Source organism: Prionailurus viverrinus, chromosome B1 (genome assembly GCF_022837055.1).
Source record: "Prionailurus viverrinus isolate Anna chromosome B1, UM_Priviv_1.0, whole genome shotgun sequence".
Classification (NCBI taxonomy): Eukaryota; Metazoa; Chordata; class Mammalia; order Carnivora; family Felidae; genus Prionailurus; species Prionailurus viverrinus.
In genome coordinates, this window is record NC_062564.1 from 178592483 (window position 1) to 178610342 (window position 17860).

Consider the following 17860-nt stretch of genomic DNA (forward strand, 5'->3'; position numbering starts at 1 on the left):
ACTGAAATTTGTTTTTAATGAAAATAACTTGATCCCTTACTGAGTCATGTGTGGTTCTCCTCTATTTTTTCACTTTTTATAAAAATTGTTTTCAGGGAGATCTTTTATCCCAGGTTTAATCCAGATAATAAGGTGAAATTATTTTTCTTCCATACCCATCCTAAATCTTTACAAGGAAAGAAAAATGTAACTGTGTCCTACAAACATCTATCTCAGTTATTACATGGAAGGCTTGTTTTCAGGAAAATAGGATTAAAATTGTTTAATAATTTTTAAAGCATGAAGCAATTGTTTCTTTGAGGGGTTTAAAAATTTATGACTTCTGAAATTTCATGTGTCTTTGTTGAAAATTACATGAAAGGAAAATTCAGTGAACAAACACTGCTAATTTTTTAATATTCTCTACAAAACTTTGAATACCAAAATTAAGTCCTTCTTCCTCCTTTCCTTCCATATTCAGTATTCCTAGAGGAGGAAATCATCCATGGCATTCAAAGTATTTATCATTTCATTACTCTTTTCAAATTCCGTCTCAATTTCTGTGACTTTTTCCATAAATGAAAATTCCCGGCATTAGACTTGGACTTCTTTATTTTTTTAAATGAAATTTATTGTCAAATTGGTTTCCATGCAACACTCAGCTCTCCTTCCAACAGGTGCCCTCCTCAGTGCCTATCACCCACCATCTCCTCCTTCCCATCCCCCATCAACCCTCAGTTTATTCTCAGTTTTTAAGAGTCTTTTACGGTTTGGCTTTCTCCCTCTCTAACCTCTTTTTTTTTTTCTTCCCCTCCCCCGTGGACTTCTGTTAAGTTTCTCAGGATCCACATAGTGAAAACATATGGTGTCTGTCTTTCCCTGCATGACTTACTTAACTTACCATAACACTCTCTGTTGCCATCCATGTTGCTACAAAGGGCCATATTTCATTCTTTCTCATTGCCACATAGTACTCCATTGTGTATATAAACCACAATTTCTTTATCCATTCGTCAGTTGATGGACATTTAGGCTCTTTCCATAATTTGGCTATTGTTGAAAGTGCTGCTATAAACATTGGGGTACAATGCCCCAATGCATCAGCACTCCTGTATCCCTTGGGTAAATTCCTAGCAGTGCTATTGCTGGGTCATAGGGTAGGTCTATTTTTAATTTTTTGAGAAACCTCCACACTGTTTTCCAGAGTGGCTGCACCAGTTTGCATTGCCACCAACAGTGCAAAAGGGTTCCCATTTCTCCACATCGTCCCCAGCATCTATAGTCTCCTGATTTGTTCATTTTAGCCACTCTGATGGGCATGAGGTGGTATCTGAGTGTGGTTTTGATTTGTATTTCTCTGATGAAGAAGAACATTGTGCATCCTTTCATGTGCTTGTTGGCCATCTGGATGTCTTCTTTAGAGAAGTGTCTATTCACGGTTTCTGCCCATTTCTTCACTGGATTATTTGTTTTTGGGTGTGGAGTTTGGTGAGCTCTTTATAGATTTTGGATACTAGCCCTTTGTCCGATATGCCATTTGCAAATATATTTTCCATTCCGTTGGTTGCCTTTTAGTTTTGTTGATTGTTTCCTTTACAGTGCAGAAGCTTTTTATCTTGATGAGGTCCCAATAGTTCACTTTTGCTTTTAATTCCCTTGCCTTTGGAGATGTGTCAAGTAAGAAATTGCTGTGGCTGAGGTCATAGCAGTTTTTTTCCTGCTTTCTCCTCTAGTGTTTTGATGGTTTCCTGTCTCAAATTCAGGTCCTTCATCCATTTTGAGTTTATTTTTGTGAATGGTGTAAGAAAGTGGCCTAGTTTCATTCTTCTGCATGTTGCTGTCGAGTTCTCCCAGCACCATTTGTTAAAGAGACTGTCTTTTTTCCATTGGATGTTCTTTCCTGCTTTGTCAAAGATTAGTTGGCCATACTTTTGTGGGTCTAGTTCTGGGGCTTCTATTCCATTCCATTGGTCTATGTGTCTGTTTTTGTGCCAATACCATGCTCTCTTGATGATTACAGCTTTGTAGTAGAGGCTAACGTCTGGGATTGTGATGCCTCCCTCTTTGGTCTTCTTCTTCAAAATTACTTTGGCTATTTGGGGTCTTTTGTGGTTCCATACAAAGAAAAACCCTCGAGAAAGTCGGGATAGAAGGAACATACTTAAACATCATAAAAACCATTTATGAAAAGCCCACAGCTAATATCATCCTCAATGGGGAAAAAACTGAGAGCTTTCCCCTTGATATCAGGAACACAATGGGGATGTCCACTCTCACCGCTGTTATTTAACATAGTGGTGGAAGTGCTAGCATCAACAATCAGACAAAAAAAGAAAATCAAAGGTATCAATGTTTGCAAAGATGAAGTCAAGCTTTCACTTTTTGCAGATGACCTGATATTATACATGGAAATCCCAATAGACTCCACCAAAAGTCTGCTAGAACTGATACATGAAGTCAGCAAAGTCGCAGGATACAAAATTAATGTACAGAAATCAGTTGCATTCTTATACACTAATAATGAAGCAAAGGAAAGACAAATAAAGAAACTGATCCCATTCACAATTACACAAAGAATCATAAAATACCTAGGAATAAACCTAACCAAACATGTAAAAGATCTGTATGCTGAAAACTATAGAAAGCTTATGAAGGAAATTGAAGAAGGTACAAAGAAATGGAAAAACATTCCATGCCCATGGATTGGAATAATAAATATTGTTAAAATGTCAAAAATACCAAAAGCTATCTACACATTGAGTGCAATCCCAATCAAAATTGCACCAGCATTCTTCTCGAAGCTAAAATGAGCAATCCTAAAATTTGTATGGAACCGCAATAGACTTGGACTTCTGAGGACAATTGAAAATAGATTAGCAACGATGCCGACATTATGTTCATTTTTCTCCATTTCACATTTTGTAGAGGACGAGTGTGCTGATCATGGTTTCTCATAGTCTACGTGAAAAGCAAAAGACTGTACTGCACTGTTCTTTGTTCAACCAAATCATAGCCAGTAAAATAGGTTCCCCTTAAATAACCTTTGTTACCAGCTAAGATACGCAGTGAGACATAGAAGCACTTCAACGTAGGTAAGTAAATACAATGAATAATACACTATTCTGAATAATGATTCAGCATGATGTAACCAGTTATAATTCAAGAAAAATGTGTGCATATTGTGTATAATAAATTAATCAAAATATAACATTGCAATAAAGTAGCTAAGAAGAGCTAGCATACAATAGTTATTTAACATGTATATGCAGCAAAAATGACTTACCCGGCATAAATTGCTACAGACTAAAAGTGAATATCTTCATTCACACATTTTGAAAGTGGCTATTTTGTGATTCCCATGCTAAAAATATAACAGTTGTTACATACAAGTCATCCATATGGTGTTCATATAGGTATAGTAATTCAACATTGTCTCTGTATTTTAAATACACTTTTTTTTTCTTAAAATACTGACATGTTCCCTCCCTCCCCCACCCCGTGAGGCTCCCATAACTGGCACAATCGGTTCTGCATAAAGACGTGCTTACAAATAGGCCATGATTTAAAATGTTCAGAACCAAATATATTCTAGGTAATGTAGCCAGATACATGCCTCCTAGCATCTGTTTGGGAACGTTAAAAGCAACCTAGGACCTAGGTGCTATATTGCCCTCCTGGACTAATTTGAGATGACTAAGGTCATACTGAAATATCAATGTGTCATTCATTGCACTCTTATTTCAATTACTTTCACAGACAATTAAAGTAACCAAGTAGTCCATCGGGTCCAAAGATTGATATTGATAATTATGCTAACTGGGCAGCAGTGAACATAAATAAAGCAATAACTTGTTGAGTCAGGGAAACCCAGAAAGAAATTCTTGCTCTTGTACCTGATATACTCTGTCACCCTCTGAGAGTAAATTAATGATGATGAGCCTGTTTCTGGAGACAAATACCTGTTCTAAGCATAAAATATAATAACTTAGGAACTGCCTTTAGGGATGGCATGCAAGCATACAACAAAAGTTTCCAGTCCTTTATTATTTATGGAGGCATTAGACTCTAGTAGGTATATATCAAGAGCTGCAGTTCTGGCTCTTTACTTTTTTGTTTCATCTCTAATGTCATTTTAATCCACATCAGTTGAATTATCCTTCCTTGCTTCCACTAATGCTTGGGCTGACCCACAGCTTTTCCAGTAACTTTCAAATATTAATATGCAGTTTCATTCTCCAGGCATTACATTCTCTATTACAAGCTAAATACAATGTTTCTTCCTGATTCTCTATCTTAATTTTCTTATGTTGAAAAGGGATGTTTTCCTGAAAAGTGGGCCTGGTGTTGCCTTCACAGGTAAACGTAGTTAATAGATTTTGGAGATCAGTATTTTTCAGATTTGCCTATAATTGCCAGAAAGAATCCATCCCATGTCTCAGAGCCCTACTCCTTCTCCACAAATGCCATTATCATGGTACTGGGGTTCACAAACATTTTCTTTAAAGGGAAAGGTAAGACCTATTTTATGCATTGTGACCCACTCCGTTTCTGTAAAAACACCTCAACCCTATCAACTGTTACTGTATCATGTTAACCAATGTGGTGACTGTACTGATAACACTTTATTTATAGAACGAAGTGGTAGTTTGAGAGCCATAGTTTGCAAACCCCTATTTTAGCATAAGAGATTTCGCAGAATTTAGCCTTTAATAGAAACTGCAACTTTACTGACCTTGCAATTACTTTTTTTAACTTTATTTTTTTAATATATGAAATTTATTATCAAATTGGTTTCCATACAACACCCAGTGCTCATCCCAAAAGATGCCTTCTTCAATACCCATCACCCACCCTCCCCTCCCTCCCACCCCCCATCAACCCTCAGTTTGTTCTCAGTTTTTAACAGTCTCTTATGCTTTGGCTCTCTTCCACTATAACCTCTTTTTTTTTTTTTTCTCCTCCCCCATGGGTTTCTTTTAAGTTTCTCAGGATCCACATAAGAGTGAAAACATATGGTATCTGTCTTTGTCTGTATGGCTTATTTCACTTAGCATCACACTCTCCAGTTCCATCCACGTTGCTACAAAAGGCCATATTTCATTCTTTCTCATTGCCACGTAGTACTCCATTGTGTATATAAACCACAATTTCTCTATCCATTCATCAGTTGATGGACATTTAGGCTCTTTCCACAATTTGGCTATTGTTGAGAGTGCTGCTATAAACATTGGGGTACAAGTGCCCTTATGCATCAGTACTCCTGTAACCCTTGGGTAAATTCCTAGCAGTGCTATTGCTGGGTCATAGGGTAGGTCTATTTTTTAATTTTTTGAGGAACCTCCACACTGTTTTCCAGAGTGGCTGTACCAGTTTGCATTCCCACCAACAGTGCAAGAGGGTTCCCGTTTCTCCACATCCTCTCCAGCATCTATAGTCTCCTGATTTATTCATTTTGGCCACTCTGACTGGCGTGAGGTGATATCTGAGTGTGGTGTTGATTTGTATTTCCCTGATGAGGAGCGATGTTGAGCATCTTTTCATGTGCCTGTTGGCCATCCGGATGTCTTCTTTAGAGAAGTGTCTATTCATGTTTTCTGCCCATTTCTTCACTGCATTATTTGTTTTTTGGGTGTGGAGTTTGGTGAGCTCTTTATAGATTTTGGATACTAGTCCTTTGTCCGATATGTCATTTGCAAATATCTTTTCCCATTCCGTTGATTGCCTTTTACTTTTGTTGATTGTTTCCTTTGCTGTGCAGAAGCTTTTTATCTTCATGAGGTCCCAATAGTTCATTTTTGCTTTAAATTCCCTTTCCTTTGGAGATGTGTCAAGTGAGAAATTGCTGCGGCTGAGGACTGACCTTGCAATTAGATTGTACTGGCTTAGTCCTTGGTTCTACCTGCCTAGTGATCATAAGGGAACAGAAATTCCTTCATAGCTGTGGAGGTCTTCTGGTTCTTGATACAGGTTACAATTTGTATCTTCATATATTTTCAGGGTTTTTTTTTGGTTTTCTTTTTTTTTTTTTTTTTTTTTTTTTTTTAAATTTTTTTTTTTCAACGTTTATTTATTTTTGGGACAGAGAGAGACAGAGCATGAACGGGGGAGGGGCAGAGAGAGAGGCAGACACAGAATCGGAAACAGGCTCCAGGCTCTGAGCCATCAGCCCAGAGCCCGACGCGGGGCTCGAACTCACGGACCGCGAGATCGTGACCTGGCTGAAGTCGGACGCTTAACCGACTGCGCCACCCAGGCGCCCCTGGTTTTCTGTATAAGCTCTCAGGGAATTTCAGAAGAAGTCAAGGGCCTATTAATGTTTGTTTGTATCCTTATTATTATGACACCTGTCACAGCCATTTAAATTCTTACCATTTTGCCCTCTGTCTATATTTCATTCTATACCAGGAATTATTTGAATAATTGTGATGAACTTGTATGCCATGGACTACGTGTCACATTTCCCCAGAAATAAGATTGTCTCAGAACTGCTTGAATATATAAAGAAACCAAACCCGACTCCCATTTTTATTGTTTGTTGCATAGGGCCACTTTTGACATTAATTACTCAATCAGTGAGGGCGACTGTTGATAACAAGTGATATAACCAAATTAAGATAATTTGAGACTGTTTTAATAAAGAGCTATTCACAAAGGCATGGGCAGTGTATAAAGAAAACATAGTGAGCACTTTGGCAAATGTCTTATCTCAGATGTATTCATTTGTATTCATTTGAATTTCAGAAGTCAACTTGGTTTGTCCTGATATTTTGGAAATCTTGGAGTCACATTATGATACTTTCCTACACAGTAATTCTAGACTGTTTAAAATGCTACTAGAAAGCTGTCAAATTAGAAGCATTGGGATCAATATTTCATGGAATTTACCTCTCAAATCATTATAAGGTTAGAATAAATTCTGGTAAAATTTGGATTTTTGCTCAAAAAATTGCTCAAAACAACATTATACACAATGATTTGAGGGGCAGGGAGTGGGAGAGAGAGAATATACAATTTAGAAAAGCAACTATTTTTAGTAATTAAGGGAAATCTAAATCATGAAAAAATTTGGGAAATATATATAAATATTGTCAGTTACATATAATAACTTTAGTGTGAGTTGTTCTAATTAAAATATTAAAAGTTTAAAAATTGCTTAAAAATGCATACATATTAAGTGGGAGATCCTAAGTGAGCATAGACAGTCCAATACACAGCCTCCTAGACCCAAGGTCCATAACCTTCAACCCACTCCCAAGTCTTAGGGAACCTTCAAGAATTAATCAAAATGATTATTATCAACATGTCATCCAGACCTGTCTTATACAAAAGAAGCTTATGAAGTACTATAAAAGTGGCTTAATCTCTAATTTTATGGGACCATTCTCTCTGACATATTTTGTATTGGCATTTGAATACACATTATTTTTCCACCCACTAAATTCAGTTTTAAGTTAACCTTAAAAGTGGCCTCTTACCTTTTACTTTTTTACCAAATCTTAATTGCTGAAATCTAAGATTTGGTGTATATAATACTTACCTGTCAAAGTTAGAATTACTTTCATTATATTCAATCATGTATTTTCATGGTATTTCTTTTGCCCTGAACAACAATAGAAATCTCTAAAGGCTATTTTTCCATTTACTTATGATATTATTTTATATCAGTAATTCCTAGCTCTAGTTTCATTTAGTCAAAATGAAAAAAGAAAAAAAAAAGCTTAAGATGTCCAGAAAAAGAGCTATTATACATTAGACATCTCAGATACTACTAAAATGAGTAAGAATGGAAAAGAAAGGTGGTAATGACCAATGGGGACAACTTTAGATTTAGGGAAACTCACACCTCCAATTATAAAAAAAATGCATTTCTTGAAGGATGTGTAAGTACAGGAAATTTTAATCAAGGATTTAGTTGTGATTCATTGTTCATGTGTTAAATATTTGAATATCACATGCAAAAAGTTAATACTCAAAATATAATCATTAACAATCTTTTTAAAACTGAGAGACATGTAGTCTATACTACCCAAAGCAATCTTACACATTCAATGCAATATCTATCAAAATGACACCACTGGGGCACCCGGGTGCCTCAGTTGGTTAAGCATCCACCTGACTCTTGATTTTGGCTCAGATCATGATCTCAGTTTGTGAGTTGGAGCCCCGCATTGGGCTATGAGCTGACAGCATGAAGCCTGCTTGAGATTCTCTGTCTTCCCCTCTCTCAGCCTCCCACTTCAAAATAAATAAATATTACATATTAATTTCTATATTAAATATTAAATATTTAAGTAATAAATGTTTAAAAAATTACTTTGGGGTGCCGGGGTGGCTCAGTCGGTTAAGCATCTGACTTCAGCCCAGGTCATGATCTCGCAGTTTGTGAGTTCAGGCCCCACATCCAGCTCTGTGCTGTCAGCTCAGAACCTGAGGCCTGCTTCAGATTCTGTGTCTCCCTCTCTCTCTGCCCCTCCCCCACTTGTGCTTTGTCTCTCTCTGTCTCTCAAAAATAAATTTAAAAAAAATTTTTAAATAAAAAAATAAAAAATAACTCCAGCACTCTTCACAGAGCTAGAACAAACAATTCTAAAATTGATATGGAACCAGAAAGGACCCTGAACAGCCAAAGCAATCTTGAGAAAGAAAATCAAAGCTGGAGGCATCACAATTTCAGACTTCAAGATGTATCACAAAGCTGTTATCATCAAGATGGTATGGTACTGGCACAAAAACAGACACATAGATCAATAAACAGAATAGGGAACCCAATAATGGACACACAAATGTATGGCCAACTAATCTTCAACAAAGCAGGGATGAATATCCAGTGGAAAAAAGACAGCCTCTTCAGCAAGTGGTGCTGGGAAAACTGGACAGCGACATGCAGAAAAATGAACCTGGACTGCTTTCTTACACCAGACACCAAAACAAATTCAACATGGATGAAAGACCTAAATGTGAGACAGGAAACCCTCAAAATCCTACAGGAGAAAAAATGCAACAACCTCTCTGAACTCAGCCACAGCAACTTCTTACTAGACACATCTCTGGAGGCAAGGGAAACAAAAGCAAAAATGAACTACTGGGACTTTAACAAGATAAAAAATCTTCTGCACAGCAAAGGAAACAATCAACAAAACTGAAGCGCATCTGATGGAATGGGAGAAGGAATTTGCAAATGACATACCGGATAAAGGGGTAGTACCCAAAATGTATAAATGCATGTTTACCAAACTCAACACCCAGAAAACACATAATCCAGTGAAGAAATGGGCAGAAGATATGAATAGAAACTTTTCTAAAGAAGACATCCAGATGGCTAATAGCTACATGATGAGATGCTCAACATCACTCATCATCAGAGAAATACAAAACAAAGCCACATTGAGATATCACCTCACACTGGTCAGAGTGGCTAAAATCAACAACTCAAGAAACAGCAGATGTTGGCAAGGATGTGGAAAAAGGGAAACCCTCTTGCACTGTTGGTAGGAATGCAAATTAGTGCAGCCATTCTGGAAAACAGTGTGTAGATTCCTCAAAAACTTAAAAATAGAATTACCCTATGACCCAGCAATAGCACTATTATAAATTTATCCAAAGGATACAGGAGTGCTGATTCATAGGGGTATATGGACCCCAATGTTTATAGCAGCACTATCAACAATAGCCAAATTATGGAAAGAACCCAAATGTCCATTGACTGATGAATGGGTAAGGAAGATGTGGTATATATATATATATATATATATATACACAATGGAATATTACTTGGCAATCAAAAGAATAAAATCTTGTCATTTTCAACAAGGTGGATGGAAGTAGAGTGTATCATGCTAAACCAAGTAACTCAACCAGAGAATGACAGATTCTGTGTCATATGATTTCACTCATATGTGGAATTTAAGAAGTAAAACAGATGAACATAGGGGAAGGGAAGGAAAAATAATATACAAACAGAGAGGGAGTCAAACCATAAGAGGCTCTTAAATACAGAGAACAAACTGAGAGTTGCTGGAGGGAAGGTGGGTGGGGGGTTGTGCTAAATGGATGATGGGCTAGTAGGGAGGGCAGTTGTTGGGATGAGCACCAGGTATTTTATGTAAGTGATAAGTCGCTGGGTTCTACTCCTGAAACTAATAATACTATACTGTATATTAACTAACTTGAAATTAAATAAGTAAATTAAAAAATAAAATAAAAACTGAGTGCCATGTTGAACTGTGTTTTGTTTTATTTTGTTTTGTTTTTAGTAGAACTGTGTTTTTTATGGTAATGCATTTTTACTTTACTATTTACTTTGCTCATACTGTCTTTCCTCTCCTTCTTACATAACTATTTGGTTCATACTTCATTTCGGTGCCATCTAAATGCAACAGATTTGGGGCAGGGTCACATTCCTGTTCCCTCTTACTAAGGTTACTTCTGCCCAACTCCCATTTCTCTTTTAGAAGCACTTTGCCTTTTTCTATAGATCTATATTCTATACATATACACTATACATATACGCCTATACACACACACACACACACACACACACACACACATATAACCCAATGAGTCTCATTCTTAGGGTCAGCTCAGATCCTGCATTTTATGGATGACCATCAATGGCAGCATAATAGCTTTTTCTCCAGGAAGATATACTATGCAATCACACATAATCAAGTATTTCTTTCCAGCAAGGCTTAAGAAACTAAATAAAGCAATCATATAAAATGTCCAATGGCTGTAAACACTCTTTCACAAGAGGTGTTTATGTTTTCCATATATTTTAAGTTAGAAAAAGGCATTAGAAGATTTTAACTTCATATAACAATGATGGAACCAAAAAACAAAATGAAACACAAAAGAATTTAGCTATTTCACATAGAAGAGAATGAGACCTAGATTAAAATGTTTTTGTTTCGTTTTCATTTTTGTTTTTGTTTTTAACAAGGCATCTTATAAGAACTGACGAGACTGGAAAGATCATGTATGTAAAATAACACTTCCCAGAATTTGATTATTGTCTTCTCTCAGATTCACATGAGGGAGAAAAATTCTTTCCTCATTAGTTGTTCTAGTATCTTATATACTGTTATGCTCGTAGAATTGCAGTGAGGTCTTAATTTTGAGTTTAAATGTGTAAGAATATAAAATTGAGTTAAACAAGCAAATAGTAACACAAATTCATAAATGTGTACTTGAATATTTTCCTAATGTAGAGTGAGAAGTGATGATAATATAAATGTAAATAAAGTACTAACCTAGTAAATAAGACTGATAGTATCACAGAAATTTTCTTGGAGAAACTCCAGTTGAATCTGAAGAATGCGTAGAATTTAGCTGCATGGCGAAGGAATAAGGTATTCTAGACAGACTACATGAATTTCCATGAAACATGGCATGTTCAGAGGGCAAACCATTCCACATATCTTGATTAGAAGTGATGTAGCAAAATCTCTACTGGCCTACTAAATACTAATTCTCTTTATCTATTCCCCTATTAATGCTCTCTGACTCTCAATCACAAGAATAACTAATTCTTCTTTAAATCTAGGTAGGGCCACATAACTAAATTTTGGCCCAAAATATGCAAGTGGTGATCAGTTTCATGTCATCTGGAATGATTCTTAAAGAAGGAGCAGAACATTTGCCCTCTTTTCCATGCTGGTGAATGAGATTTGGATAGTTAGATTTAATTTTTGTGAGAACTAAACTGATAATTTGCTTTAAAAAATATATTTTTGGAGTTTTTGTTACCAGAAGCTAAACAAAATTTTAACAAATAGGTATGAAGAGTAGAGAGAAACTTTAAGCAAAAATCATACAATGAAGATGTTTATTTGTCAACGAATTTTAATTCAGTAACTTCTGAATATTGGGACATCACCAGTATTTTCAAACAAGGGAATATTATGAATGGATTTGAATTTTGGAAATATGATGCAATAATAGTAAACTGGATTTGAATGTAATCAGATAGGAAATCCAGTTTAAAAGCTAGTGAGGTAATCTAAAGGTATCTAGGAAGACTTGAAGGTTTTAATTGAATGATAGTATCATTCATCAAAATGGGAAATAAAAGAAAAGTGTGCATTTTGAGAATAGTAATGAGCTCAGTTTGGGGTATTTTGAAAATGGATATCTATAGAACATTCAAAAAAGCTCTATGGCTCTTCCTGATTCAAGAAGAAATTTCTGATGAGTAGTCAACATCCTTTTTTATACAAAGATATCAATAGAGCAGCTAGAAATCTGACCTTTTTCTATCAAATCAAGCTAAGCCCTTCTCTACAAACCAAATAACCATGAAAGGTAGTTTAAATAAATAAATAAAACAAGATAAGGAATAAAATGGACACCATTCTATCTCATTGACACAGGTGCACGTAGGGCTTATGTTCCTACTGCCTCATGTCGCAGAGAAAGGATAGACAAGAAATCACTATAATGTGGGTATATGAAGTATTGAAGTCTTTTTCCTGCCTCACCTATAATTCTGCCCTGTTTATAGAGTAAATTTTAAGAAAACAGTGTCCCCTTATGACGTCATTCTTAATCCCTTTATAGCCTTCAGAACCTGTGTGGAAGAGTTTGTAATGAATATTAATATGGAAAGAATCCTGTGATAGCATAGATTAATTCAATATAATTTTAAACTAATGACTTAGAGTGCCATTTAATAATTTAGTAAATGACTCAATTCCTATTCCTATAGACTTTCTGAGATATAAATTTCAATTCTGTGTTTCTCTGGCACACTAAAAGTAAAATACATATGCAATTAAATGTGAATTTCTTATTCTAAAGACTTTGTAATAGACCAATTCACTTATCTTCCCCTTCTCTGCCATTTATTTCAATTGAATAAATACAATACATTTCCTCCCTGTTTTGATTGAATGAGTGAGACAGTAATTCCTGCATTGATGTCTTTGTAATTCCTGCATTGATTAATCAAAGGAGTGTTCTTAGAATAGACGAAAGAGAATAAATGCAACTGTACCTAAATTAACAGATATGTATTCAAGGATTTTTTAAAAATGAGGATGGGAACTGATTAGTCTATAATAATTTTTCCTAAGGCATAGGTATCCTAGGTAATTGTTTAAATTTATTTATGGAATTAGTTTTAAAATAGATTGATAACTTCCAACTTATTTCATGATTGTAAACATATCCTATATTGGAATTTCTAAAGGCATTCTCATATACCCATAACATAAAATATACGGAAGAGACTAAAATTATGATATAACATGTTTAATGTTAGAAAAACATATTCATAATTAGTAACATGCATAAAAAGCACATAAAAACATATTTAGCAGAAGAATCACACAGAAGAATGCAGAATAATGCACAATACTTAATGCATCTATACTCAAAATTTAAGTGTTTTCAAAATTTAAGTGTTTTCTGGCGTATTTTGGTTATCTAATTTTGAATATCTCTACTTTCTTCCACTTTTATGATGATACAAACTTCACTTTTATGATGATACAAACTAAAGAAGCACACACACAAAAGCTGCACAACAAATATTTAAAACATATAGCAAGAAACCAAACAAAACTACTCAAAGTTTTGCTTCCATAAAATTCAGGAAGAAAATTTACTCGTATATAATCTATTTAACAGACAACATCAGGATAAAAAGATGTAACTTTTATTATTGTAGGACAAGCAAAGGGAACGTAATATAACATTTACAATTAATCACTTGTAAATTCAACGTGGTTCAGTTGATTTCTTATATATTCAGAGGTATTCTCACACAGGCCATTAGAAAAATATATCATATTGGATTTAACATTCAAATTGTTCTATTACAATTTTCTTCTGTCTTCAAGCACACTATTTAATTGTCTCTATTATTTCCAAACTTGATCAGTGTGCTTTCTTAATCCTTTCCCTTGCCTGAGATCCATTGCCTTATTGATTTGCCTTCTAAAACTCTGATTACCCCTTCACAGTCCACATTTCTTGTTCTTCTTCTTTTATTCATTCCTTAAATGTGAATAATCTGTGTTTTTTTATGAGTGACAACTAATCATTGAAGGAAAAAACTATGGTAGGGAAGGAGACAAAAGGCATCAAGGAGCAAGTCTAATCAAAAGTAAATAAATTAGTGTATGTTAGAGAAACTAAGAGAAAATTAGCAAAGAAAGTACCTAAAAATAAGGAATGGGTTTCATTCTTTGGCAAAAAAATAAATAAATAAATAAATAAACCCACAAACAAACAAAAAACAGTGAGGACAGCCAAAAACTCAGTAGGGACTATAACAAATGGAGTTAAACATATCAGTTGCCTGGGCAACAGAACCACCACCTTATGCTAGTAATATCATGGTGATAAAAACACAGATAAATGAAGTAAGTAGTAAGTAAGACCCATACTAGGCTGGTTGTTTTTTCCTTGGAAAGTGTTCATGGAGAAATTTGGGAGGCTTTTCCTGCTAAAGTTCATGTAGGCAGAACATAACTAATATATTATAGAAAGAGAGAGACCTCCTGCCTTCCCAATCCCTCCACCTCTCTACCCTCTTGCCAGATACACAGCTCACCTCTGTGTTCTAGGTCAGTGCTAAGTAATAAATCATGTATTTGTAAATACCCATGTTGCTTTGGTTAATTTAATAAGCACTGATGGATGGGAAGAAAGCTAGAATTCAAGGACCCAAAATAGGAAAGAAATGGACACTCTTCTCCTGGTGCTTTGTGTTGTCATTCAGAGCAACCTAGGCAGCTGATATTTGCATTTCCGGTCTCTCCTTACACTCACCTTAAAGGGCTGTGCTCACTGCAGAATGGGAATGTAAATAAGGAGTTGGTATTTTGCCAAGTAACAGAAAGTGTGTGCAACTGTCTGTGAGGTCTCTGGTAAAGAGAAGATTCAGTTAGACTGAAAAGTAGTATCAAGCATGGCAGCTGGGAAGGAATTCCTGGAAGAGCTCATCAATTTCTAAAATCTCAAGTCGGTATTTATTTGGTTATTTAACAGCACTTCATTGAAAAAAAAATGGAAGAGGTGAGTTGTAATATCCCACGTGGTCATTGGGTAATTAATCCAAATGGCGAAATTAAGATAGTGTTACTCTCACAGAGAAAAAAAAATAAAACCTTCGAAATATCTATAGTTCAGGAGAGTAAGATCCTTATAAAAAGTCTGGTTTTAACAATGGCTGGAAGGAAGAAGTAGAAACCAAAAATCCAGAGTTAAAGGAGATCCCTCTGCAGAAATCAGCCAATGTGAAGACTGAGGTAGTGGGACATGAAAACAGGTATACCAGGAAGATAAAGGTCACTTTCACTAGGAAGGTAATATACAAACCTAAATGTCAGAACCTCCAGTAGGTGTTGGAATACCCCTTCCTAGGCTTATAGCCAACTATCCTTGACTGTGGAGGATACAAAAGAGTGGCTGGTGAAATGAACCAACAAAAGACTGCCTTTGTGAAGGATAGGGACAAACCTGAAAGTTGTTGGCAATAAAGGAATTCTACAAGAGAAAAAGAGATACATGCAAAAGATGAAGACATGGAAATTATGGAAGAGTTTAAAAAATTCTAGCTTCTGTTAACACTCTCTGAGAATGTTAAAGAAGAGAACAATTCTAAGTTAGTGAACTACTGTAAGAATTCTGTGTGATATTTCATCTTATGTATAAGACATTTGGCCTTAGACACTTATTTTTTTTAAAGTAGTATAAGTAATTTTGGTTAAAATCAGTGTTGAAATATTTAAGAGTTTCTTAAGTAACAATGTAGTATTTCCCCAGGTTAATGGAAATTTCCTTTAGACAGTTTGTCTAAATTCTGAAACAGATGGGTTAAATGTACCTAACCTAATGGAATTATTGGATATTTGTAAAATATATGTGAGAATATAAACAGCCAAATATTTCTAAATACTTGAATATTTTCTGAATAAAAAGCTAAATATTTCCAGGACCATCTTTAATTCCCAGGTATTAGAAATTAAATGGTCAACTAGAACGTTAAATAACCAAATTGTTGGTTTCCTTTAAGTATTTATTTATTTATTTTGATGGAGAGAAAGAGAGAGAGAATGTGAGCAGGGGAGGAGCATAAAGAAAAGGAGAGAGAGAATCCCAAGCATGAGATCATGACCTGAGTTGAAATCAAGAGTTGGATGCTCAATAGATTGAACCACCCAGGCACCCCAAATAGTTGTTTATTTTTTCTGTTTTTCTAATAGCAGATGATGTTCTTGTCTGTGACATCAATGGAAGAGATGGACACTATCTCTTGGCTTTATAAATCTGGTAGAGGCAAGGGAAATAAAAGCAAAAATGAACTATTAGCACCCCATCCAGATAAAAAGCTTCTGCACAGGAAACGAAACAATCGAAAAAACTAAAAGTCAACCGAGGAATGGGAGAAGACATTTGCAAACGACATATTGAATAAAGGGTTAGTATCAAAAATCTATAGAGAATTTACCAAACTGAACACCCAAGAAACAAATAATCCAGTGAAGAAATGGGCAGATGACATGAATAGACAATTTTCCAAAGAAGACATCCAGATGACAAACATGAAAAGATGCTCAACATTGCTCATCATCAGGGAAATACAAATCACAACCACATTGAGATACCACCTCACAGTGGCCAGAGTGGCTAAAATTAACAACTCAGGAAACAACAGATGTTGGCAAGGATGTGGAGAAAGGGAAACCCTCTTGTACTCTTGATGGGAAAGTAAACTTGTGCAGCCACTCTAGGAAACAGTATAGAAGTTCCTGAAAAAGTTAAAAATAGAATTACCCTAAGACCCATCAATAGCACTATTATAAAGTTATCCAAAGGATACAGGAGTGCTGATTCATAGGGGCACAGGTACCCCAATGTCTGTAACAGCATTATCAACAATAGACAAATTATGGAAAGAGCCCAAATGTCCATCAATGGATGAATAGATAAAGAAGCTGTGGTATATATTTACAATGGAATACTACTCAGCAATGAAAAAGAATGAAAATTTGCCATATGCAAAAGGTGGATGGAACTGGAGGGTATTATGCTGAGTGAAACAAGTCAATCAGAGAAAGACAGATATCATAGGATTTCACTCATATGTGGAATTTGAGAAACTTAACAGAAGACCATAAGGGAAGGGAGGGAAAATAAGATACAAACAGAGAGGGAGGAAAACCATAAGAGTCTCTTAAATACATAGAACAAACTGAGGGTTGATGGAGGAGGACGGGGTGGGGGTGGTCACAGGAGGGAAAAGGTAGGTGATGGGCATTGAGGAGGGCACTGTTGGAATGAGCACTGGGTGTTGTATGTAAGTGTTGAATCACGGGCATCTACTTCTGAAACCAAGACTACACGTCATGTTAGCTATGTTAGTTAATTTGACAATAGTAAGCTGAAGAAGAAGAAGAAGAAGAAGAAGGAGGAGGAGAAGGATGAGGAGGAGGAGGAGGAGAAGGAGGAGAGAAAGAGGAAGAAGAAGGAGAAGGAGGAGAAGGAAATGGAGACGGAAAAGGAGATGGGGAAGGAGAAGGAGAAGAAGTAAATTAGAAGCTTTGGTGCAAGAATTTGGGAACAAAGGTACCGTAGTAAAGATCATGGGAGCACCCATACTTACAGCAGGCTTTGAATCCTTATTGTTAGGTGGGCATTACCAAGATCAAGGTGAGAGGAATAAAGCAATTTAACACATAAGGAAATGAATTAGTCCCACTGAGTAAAGTTAAGCAGTGCATCCCTTGCTCCCAAGTGGAAGCAGAAGCCACAGAGAGCACATGGAAGAGGCAGGTTCAGACAAAAGTTTTCTCGGAATGCAAACACTCCCAAAGGGGTAGCAAGCTAAGCTCTTCCCAAAACAGATGATATGACCAAGGTGTCCTCTCTCCAGGAG